Raw genomic sequence first — 10,160 nt, 5'->3', positions numbered from 1 at the left:
GATTAAACCTTTTTGTCTAAACTTTTAACTGAACTCTTCAGACAAAAAAGTTAGTTTTTAACGCGCAGCCCTGTTTTTTAAAGCATAGTTTAAACAATAGACAATATAGGAGATAATATATAAAACACTACGAAATTATCGTATGTAAATGTATATTCCTTATTTCTTTATTATATTATAAAATGGGGTTTCTAGAAAATTATAAAGAAAAAAGGTACAATATATTGAAAAACAGTCTTTTAAAAAATGTATATATACAAAAATATGACATATTTTAATAATTTTGTTATTTCATATAAATAATTAAGATCTTTTATCAAATCATCTCGTGATTCTATTTATTTGAGCAGTAATTTGATGTAGTTGCAATTAACTTAGTCGGATTCTATACTTTCGAATCTTCCTTCAGTTAAGATGACAGCAAACATTCTAAAAAAAAAATTTTTAATATTTGATAGCGTTATTATATCAGCGTCATTGATTAGACAATATTTCATCTGACTTTTTTTTCCCGTAAACTTTGGGAAGTCAGACGAAAAACTTTGGCTAAAAATCATGCAGAAAAATATTTAATAAACATTTTTAATAAGGGTAATAATCTGCTTTTAAGAAAAGTTAAATGAAAATGTATAAATAAAAAGAAATTTAATTTATTTCTACTCTTAAACAACTTTTTTTTTTTGGAACACAACAGTAAAAACTTAATTCAAAGCAAATTAATCAAAAAGGCTAAAAAATAAACAATAAAAACACTGTCTAACACTACGCAATATATAATTGTTTCTTTATTACATCATAGTAAAGCCACAGGAACATATTTGTTATAGTCGATTGTTAAAAGCATTAGCGCAAAAACCAAAAGTTTTCTCGTCTGACTTCCCAAAGTTCAGGGGGAAATAGTCAGACGAAATACCGTTACGTCATTAATATATCTTTGATGGGCGGACATAGGAGTATAACTGCAAAAGTGTAACTTTTCAGGAGAGCAAAAAAACATTATTATGAACCCAATTATTTTGCTACAGAAGTCATATTTTGAGAAATGGGTTATTTTATTCTGTTTGAACGGAATGGTGTAACTATACTGTTAATACCATTGATACCGGCATACACAAGAAACATTTTCTCATATAAATCGTTAAATGGTCAAAAAAGCAGTTATACTGTTATGTCCACCTATCAAAGATATAATAGTAACTTTAAGAAAAATTTAAAAAGTTGAAAAAAAGTACTTTTATACAAATGTTTATTTGCAATCGACTAAAGTTTGGAAACTTAATAGTCGTTAATATAGGACCGTTTATGAGTTAAGTTTAGACACAGACCCGTTTTGTACTGGGTCTGGATTTCGTTATTATAGGACTGAAACTCACAAAACCTCGACCATTTGGACTCGTTAACTAAACGGGTCTAACAAATCTGGTAGGCTTCGGGACTTTAATAACTAAACCTGATCCGTCAACAAGTAGTAATAACATTTAAAATAAAAGTAATATTTATAACAAAGTAATAACATTTAAAATAAAATATCAAACTCTGATTTTATTACTTTAATTTTACATTTTGCTTTAAATTTAACATTTCATTTTGCTTAAAATAATTTTTATTATAATAATTAACAATACAATTGTGTACTTAAGAAAAAAGAAGTTTAAGTGACTGAACATAGGCAATTTTACACTGTTAAGTAACAATGATTTCTTTTTACAATTTAATATTAGGAGTTAAGATATTTTAATGGATTTAAAGATAAGATAATTTAGGATTTTTGAGATTTATTTCAACAGCCGCAGTGCATTTTAAATAATAAGAGCATCAAAGGAATAGAATCAAATTTAATAGAAAAAATAAATGCTAACTTGTTTATAACTGTCTTTAGTTGTCTTTTTTACCAAATAGCTCAAAGTACTTATTATTTATGATACATATTTATCAATCATTATCAATTAACACAATTTTTTAATGGCTTTATATTATTTACAAAATTAAATAGAATTGATGCAGCAAGCTAACCTTTATAATCTGACATCTTTTGCTACACTATTTTTATTACACACACTATTTTTCATTCTATAGACATATTTAATTAGTTACTCACCAAAATGCAATTACCAGTTAGATAATGACAGTAAGCACATGATAAGTTCATAAGAAATCGCAAATAACACAAATGATCAAAAATTTAAAGAACCTAAAAATAAAATATAAGAAAATAAACAAACTGTGGAACATGTTTTATATATACGCATATTATCCTGCACCTTTTAACAACTTAATCATCTGAAAATGTTATGCTACTTTTTTTACCTGAAGCTACTGTTCTTAACCTGAAGTAATCCAAGACTCTTATCTTTTGTTCAATTTGATTTCCTATTTATCATGCTATCTGAATTCGATATTTTTTCATTTTATAATTTAACAGCATCCTGATTACCAATATTCGATCTATTTATGAAACATCACTCCTGAATTTGTTTGATTTTTCATTATACTAAATTTCCTGCAATCGAATTCATCACATTGTTACAAGTTAAATACTGCATAACCTAAATTAATGCCTAACAAAACTTATACAAAACTGAATAAAGCTTATTTCTAAACAATATTTTGGAATGAAAACTCATTTATATTGGAATGTCGAGAAAAAAAAAAGGCTTCCTGAGCAATAAACTTGCCTACACAAAAGTTTTTATAAAACCAAAATATTCTATAGATATTTTCCAGACACAAATCATAATATTATAAATATATCGCATGGGCAAAACAAGAAATTAATAATTAAGGCTGATACTTTATTTATAAAAAAAAACCACGAAGATTAAAATATAAAATCAGTCCATGGTAAGATGTCACACACTTAGTTATCTTATGAAACGTTTCAGCTTCTTGAAAATATATCGTTCTCTTGCTAAAATTGACCAATTAGAACTTAAGTCTTCTATGTACAACTTCCTAGTCTGACGATTTAGTCCTTAGACTGCATTTGATTAGAAACTAGAAACCTACAGATAGAAAAACATATGTATAATTATGTTCTCGTATTTAGGAGAGAGTAATTTATTATGGACTGAACATGCTTACATTGATAGAGTCGCATCCAGTCTTTTTTGACGTGCCTTTTTTTAAGTTGCATATTTAATAAATTTATCAAAACAATTATAATTAAAAAAAATAAACAGATTTTATTCAGGACGCCTATACCAGACTATTGGTACACTAAAAATTCTTTGGATGCGACCCTGAAAAAGTGTCAAGTTCTAAAAAAAGGATCATTATATAAAAAGGCCATTTCAAAGATTTTGTACTAATAACTTACCTATTTAGTATGGTTGATAGCGATTGTTACTCTGATAACCACCACCCCCACCACCACCAGTTTGATTGTAACCTCCTCCATAGCTACTTGGTTGTTGCTGACCATATCCTTGTTGGTAATTTCCATATCCATTATTTTGAAATGAATAGTCTTGCTGATAGTTTTGTGGCTGTTGATAACCTCCTCCATAGCTGTTGTAATCATTATTAGGAACTCCACCGCCTCCTCTTGCACCACCACGAGGTGCCCCTCTTCCACCTCTAAACCCACCTCGCCCACTATTTACTCTATTGCTATTTCCACCTCTAGCTCCCCCTCTACTATTAAAACCTCCACCTTGGTTACCTTGATAACTGTTATTCTGAAAGCTATTTCCTTGATATTTGCCTCCTTGACCACCACCGCCGCCACTTCCACCACTACCTGCAATTATAAAAACATGTCATTAATTACAATTCACTTTTTCATTTAACCATTTTTGTTACATTACAAATAGTTGTAAATTTTAATACATTCTAAATCAATATATAAAACTAGTAATTTATAGTTAAGACATTTTTACTATTATTACACTTTATAACTTGAGTTATTCATTTTGTTTTATTTTGAATTCACCCCAAGGTCATTACAGCCGAGGAGGATATAGTGGCTTTCTTAAGTTGTGGCTCCATTCCTCTTAACTCAATAAGTCCACACAAGAGCCTTGACATATAAGGCCACTGCATGGAGAAACAAGTTGAGCGCAGTACTACCAGGGACATGGTAAGGACTGAACTCTTCATCCCCTACTTTACAGGAGCACACTACACTGTTACAGTCTACTTTTAAACAGCAAACCGTACTTTACTTTAATGGCCCCTTCAGACATCTTTGCAGACACTCCAGTTATTCTTTAATTTTAAAACTATTTAATAAAAGACCAAATAAATATCCATTAATAATTTATTAAACTTTTTGAACAAGCATAACATTTAGGATGAGCTTGATTAAAAGCATTATTGCATATACAAGTAATATTTTAATTGAATTTTTGTCAACCATTTTAACTTGACAAATAGAAAGATTAAAACTTTAACCCCAGAGGGTTCATGGCAGTTTTGAAATCCATTTTCCCTGAGTTTAAAGCATTTTTCCCTGAGTTCGTGCGGTGGAAAGTATATGTTTTTCCCTGTTTATGTTGAAGGATATATTACTTTCGCAACTGAATCCTTGTTCCCAAAACATATAGCTACTATATATTATAAATGTTATAAAACCACTGTAGTGAGCAACTTTCAATATTAAAAGATTCAAAAACTGGATACTGCAAAGTAACTTCAATCTAAATATTAAAATAAAAAATATTCCCTGATTTTTCCCTAATTTTAAAGAAAAATTCCCTGATTTTTCCAGGTATTCCCTGATTTTCTAAAGTTTAGAGAGAAGTTTATTTGAGTGACAAATGAATTATGTATTCTTTGAAAATAATGTGCAAAATTGCTTTGCACATTGTTTTCAAAAATTTATTGTATATACTTTTTGTTATTTGAAGTAGGCTAGAGTTGATTCTGCCAATACTGTACCGAAACAGTATTTCAGTACAACCACTATTTATTTTAGTACAACCACTATTTCAGTACATCATGAAGTACTGGAACAAACCATAAAAATATAGTATACATATATATACAGGCTGTGGCATATATAGCCCATGCCCACCTCCACACCAATGTAAGTCAGTTTACACTAGCAAAATAAAGTCCATGCAAAATATAGATAATTTTGTAAAAAAACTGTTAAGTATAGGGTTGCAAATTACCTCTTTATTCCATAGGAGAATGCAGCGAAAATTTTAATTTTAATTAGTTTGGTGCCACTACCTAAACCTGATGGCTACCTAGTTTAATGTTTTTATTTAGTTATTCTTTAAAAATTTCACATGATGTAATTTCAACATGGATGGCAAATTTTAAATTTACAAAAGTATGCAGAAAAACTTTAATATTAACTTTATCTAATTTACTAATTGTCTTAGGTGCAGACAATAAAGATAATAATAATATAGACGAAAAAAAAAACATAAAACAAAAAACACAACAATAACAAAAAAACACAACAATAACAAAAAAATATCACAATAACAATATATATATATAAATCACAATAACAATATATATTTAAGACTCATTCAGAAGCGAGTACGATCACACTCTATTCTTGACCATGCACATACAAGTAGCAAATTAACTTAAATTTACCAGATTGCAAAATTTTTTTTGCAGAAAAACAACAAATTTACTGCAACAAAAATAGTTCTTTCATAGGACTCTCACACATATGTTTTAAATACTATAATGGTTAAAACAGAAGTTTATCCAGATAATACAAATACAGGATAAAAATACTTATTGTTATATACTAAAATTTTAGAAAATAGAAATGAGGTAAATAAACCTTTATTTAATTATCTAATTCGCCTCTTGATATAATATTTAGTTGCAACAACTCAGCCACAGCCTTTTAAATGTTTTGAAACTTTTTAAAAAGGCACAAAAAAATCTTAACTAGACTGACAAGAGACAATTACAAAAAAAAACTTTTTAAAATGCAATGCATTTTAGTAAAGTTACACCAAGCAGTGAATGCCTAAGAGATGCATAATAGGTTAACAAGAGTGTGGCAGAGTTAGATAAAAGTTCAAAAGGACAGATGTCCTGTGGAAAATAACTAAAAAAAGAATGAGTTCTTAAAGAAAAAAAAAAGAAAAAAAATAAATTAAATACAGGACTAACAACTTCTAAACTTTGCTCTTTTATAATTTCTTTATAAAATTAACCAACACATTTTTACATAAAGAAACAACTTATACTAATGATTGTATAAATAAGGAAACACACATTTTTTAATTTATAAAAAATCATATAATAATTGCAAAAAAGAAAAATTAAACAAACCTTCTTTAGGCTCAGCTTTTTTTAAAGACATATTTTTCCCATTTAATTGAAAAGAATTTTCACTTATTACTAAACGATCAGCAAAATCTTCACTAGAACACTCCAAAAAACCAAAACCTTTATTCTTATTTGTATCTTTGTCTTTTAAAAAATCAATTTTATCTATAGTGCCGATTGATGTAGGATGACGACTCTCAATATAGTCTTGAAATTCTTCTGGGGTAAGATCAGGGGCAACGCCTCCTACAAATAGTTTTTTTACTCTTAAACGAGATGCTGGGGATTGCATTTCTTTTGGTATAGCTCGTTTAACATCTAAAGTTTTTCCATCCAACACATGTGGACGACTGGCAAAACAACTCTCTACAGCAGATGATTGATCATATGTTATAAAACCAAAGCCTCTTGACATTTTGGTATCAGGATCTTTTATCACAACTTGGTCAACAGTGTTTCCAAACTGCCCAAAGTATTCAAAAAAAGTCTCATCTGTGGTTTCTCTATTTAGTCCACCAACAAACAATTTTCTCATTGCTTCAGACTCACGCGAGTCTTCCATGGGACCATCATTAGCATACGCATTGTTCTAAATAAAAAAATTTACACAAATTTAATATATATTCAAAAGTAGTTGTGAAGAGCGCACTAAAACACAATTACATGCATACACAAATGAATTGCTAATACTTTAAAACTTAGCAGGATTATTTCTAAAACACAAAACTAATATAAAAGGGTAAAGCTACAGTTAAGAAGCCTAAAATAATTTTTTTGCTTGTAGCACTCTTGTCAGTGGAGACTTTTTAAACATTAGGAATATTTATTGGCTTCAATACATATATCGACTATCTTATAGTCTGCTGCTCCAAGTGAGTATATGATTTAGGGTTTGGCACGGGGCAGCTATCTTTTTTCTTTTATTATTTTAACAAATATTCCTTATATTTGTTAAGCCTTCACTGACAAGTGCACAACAATTGAAAAAAAAAATTATTTAAAAAAGTATATGTATATGCAAGTATAAGTAAATAAGCAAAAAAATAAAATTATTCTAGGCCACTTAACTTTAGGATTATCTATTAAAGTAAATGTATATGCAAGCATAAGTATAATCAATCAATCAATTATTTTAATTGACTTTATAATGTATATAAGCAAAAATAAGTCTAACAACCTACACTGCAACAGAACAATTGATACCCTATATCAAAAGGGTCACAAGTCTATTAACTAAAACTTTTAAATTAAAAATATCTACATGTTTCCTTTCATAATAACTAAAACTCAATAAAACTAATAAGAAAAAATTTTTTATTTATCTACTGCTAGATATTCTTTTTTAAGCACCATAGACATTCTCTATAAAAACACATTTTTGTTGTTTTTGAAGAGTTTTAATGGATGTCTCTTTTTAAAATGACAGGTTAAATTTTGCTACCAGTCAAGAAAGCCTTATTCAAAACAAGTAACCCTAAAGCTAAGTCTAAGTCAGGTTTTCAATCACATTTATTATGCATTAGAGTTGCTTCTTCCAGCCTTTTAAAGGGGCCTGAAGTACATGCTCACACAAAATAGTAGATAAGATATTTTCCAAAAATTATTTAACATGAGGTCAATGCCTAAATGTTTTTATTTTCAATTAATTTAGAGAAACTCTATTATTTACTTCACGAGGTTAGACTTACCTTTACTAGAAGAAAACTAAAAATAATATACACCTTAAAAGAACATAATTAAGAGGAGAGATTTAAGTGATAGTAAAAGGCAAAAAATTTGTTTAACCTAATTTTTAGTAAAATATCATAAAAGCAACAAGCAGATAAATAAGCAACTAAAGAATCATTATTTTTCTAATATCTAGATAGAGTATTCGAAAGTAGAGAATGGATGGACTGACATAGTTAAATTCCATACTTAAGTGTTTGTTTTGGAGGTATATTAAGGTTATTACGTGAAACCGATAATATGCAAGATGTTTCAGAAGAAATTTAAAAGATTGACAAAAATTAAGTTTCGAATTAAATTTTAAAAAACATTAAAGTAAAAAAAAGTACATTACAAACCATGGCTTCGAAACTTAAAGGACTAGCGTCGTCTCAGCGCGGGGTTCTACCAAGAGGATTTAACTGAAACATTTGGTCTTGGTATTCAGAGGAGATAATGCACGGCTTTACGTGGAATTAATTGTTATAATGTCATTATATATAACAAATGCTGGTGAAGCAAACCATTACATCAATGTTCTTGTTTAAAAAATTCAACGGTTCAACACGTTCGCATAACCCGTAAATAATTGTATAACACGTATGCTTTTAAAAGTGAGGCTTACAAAATTCAAACTTATTTATGCTAAGCTGGTACTTAAGCGTGCATGTTTAAGTATCAATTTATTAAAGTTAAGCTTACATTACCAGATAATAAAAGTACCAGCTTACACAAGTTATACCTTTTATTTATTTGCCATTAAATGACAAAAAAATATAGCTCAAACTTGTATAAATATTACAAACCTTACATTTTGTGTTTAAGGAGTGTTAAACCATTGAATAAACTTTAAAAGCAAGATCATACATGTTACCATAATATTAAAAATTAAATTTTAAAGCATAAAGAAGATAAAGGTAGATCTTGCAATAAGTTTGGAATAAACTTAATATTCACCATGTGATACTATTTATGTTTAAAGTAAAGCGTGGTTATCTCCAGTAACATTTCAATCTTAGTTAAAATGAGATTTCTCATAAACATTCATCTAATTTTTAGTTGGATATTTATGAGAAAGTTTAGTTTGAAGAATAACTCCACATTCAATACATTGATTCTTTTTTTTGAAAAAAACTTTCTTCATACTTCTGATGAAAAACACTGCACTTTGGAAAGTTTTAAGACTAATTTACTCTGCACTTTGGAAAGTTTTAAGGCAAATTCTCAACAATATTTCTTAAATATAGAACTTAATATATTTGATTTAAAACATATTTTTTGAAAATAATTTAAAAGGTTTAAATTTATCAAACATTGAAAGTCGTTATCACTTTTCTTTTATTATTACATCCTATCCCAGCAAACTCTCTATGCATAGAGAGTTTGCTGGATTGTTACTATTTTTTTTCTCTTTTGGTTTTGTTGATATTTAAACTATATTCCTCAAAAATTGCCTCTGGGTAGACTTTCATGGTTATCTCTCTTTTGTCTTATTTTATTTCTTTAATTATTCAATTGAAGTACTGTTTGTAAAGTTTATTTTGTTTCTAAAGTTTTGTGTGTATATACCGTTATTTAATATCTATGTAACCTAAAAACAGCAATGTAATGGAGCTCGGTGATAGGATAACTTATCTGATTCTTGCTATAGCCAGATTGTTTATAATTGTAATTTTTGTAATTTATAATGTTAACAAAAGGCATATTAATATAGTGGCAGCAAAGACATTCAACTTTATGATTGATTTCAATAAACTGAAGAACAGGCAGTTACTGGAGTTGGACTTTTTTAAATGTAGTCATGGACCACATTTAAAATTTTAGCAACCTGGCAAACCCCTTTCCAAACATAATTGAACCTGTCATTTCGAAAAGGACATAAGTCCAAAACTTTTAACAGTTAGTTTATAAGTTTGAATTAAAAATTTCTGTATGATTTATGTTTTTTTTATAAAAAATAAAAAATACATAAGTTATATACGCTCTTTATTTATCTACTTCTATGTTTAATTTCTTTAGCAGCCTTGACATTATTTTAATAAAATTCATATTTTTGTTGATTTTGAAAAGTTTTAGTAAATGGACTTGTGCCCTTTTCGAAATAACAGGTTCAATTGTAAATGTATAGGGAGAGAAAAAAAAAAGGAAAAATAAACCTTTACCGGTTGCATATTTTGAAACCATATTCAGGCTCAGAATAGACAGAA

The 10,160-nt window shown here is 28.3% G+C and overlaps 1 long non-coding RNA gene across 4 annotated transcripts; it reads right to left on the bottom strand.

The window, feature by feature from the left end:
* Positions 1–222: 222 nt before the first annotated feature.
* On the bottom strand, positions 223–8,511 carry LOC105843213 (heterogeneous nuclear ribonucleoprotein A1). 4 transcript variants are annotated; one of them, XR_010636745.1, is made up of 5 exons: positions 8,313–8,454; positions 6,250–6,835; positions 3,317–3,739; positions 2,099–2,191; positions 223–429 (listed from the first exon to the last, which is right to left on the bottom strand). It is a non-coding gene; the product is annotated as a heterogeneous nuclear ribonucleoprotein A1 (long non-coding RNA). The 4 variants fall into 4 exon arrangements; XR_010636743.1 differs by having other exon boundaries at positions 8,304–8,401; XR_010636744.1 differs by lacking the exons at positions 223–429; positions 2,099–2,191 and adding an exon at positions 2,779–3,002 and having other exon boundaries at positions 8,313–8,511.
* Between the last annotated feature and the right edge of the window lie 1,649 nt (positions 8,512–10,160).

Source organism: Hydra vulgaris, chromosome 02 (assembly GCF_038396675.1).
Source record: "Hydra vulgaris chromosome 02, alternate assembly HydraT2T_AEP".
NCBI lineage: Eukaryota > Metazoa > Cnidaria > Hydrozoa > Anthoathecata > Hydridae > Hydra > Hydra vulgaris.
This window is presented reverse-complemented; position numbering and strand designations above follow the sequence as displayed.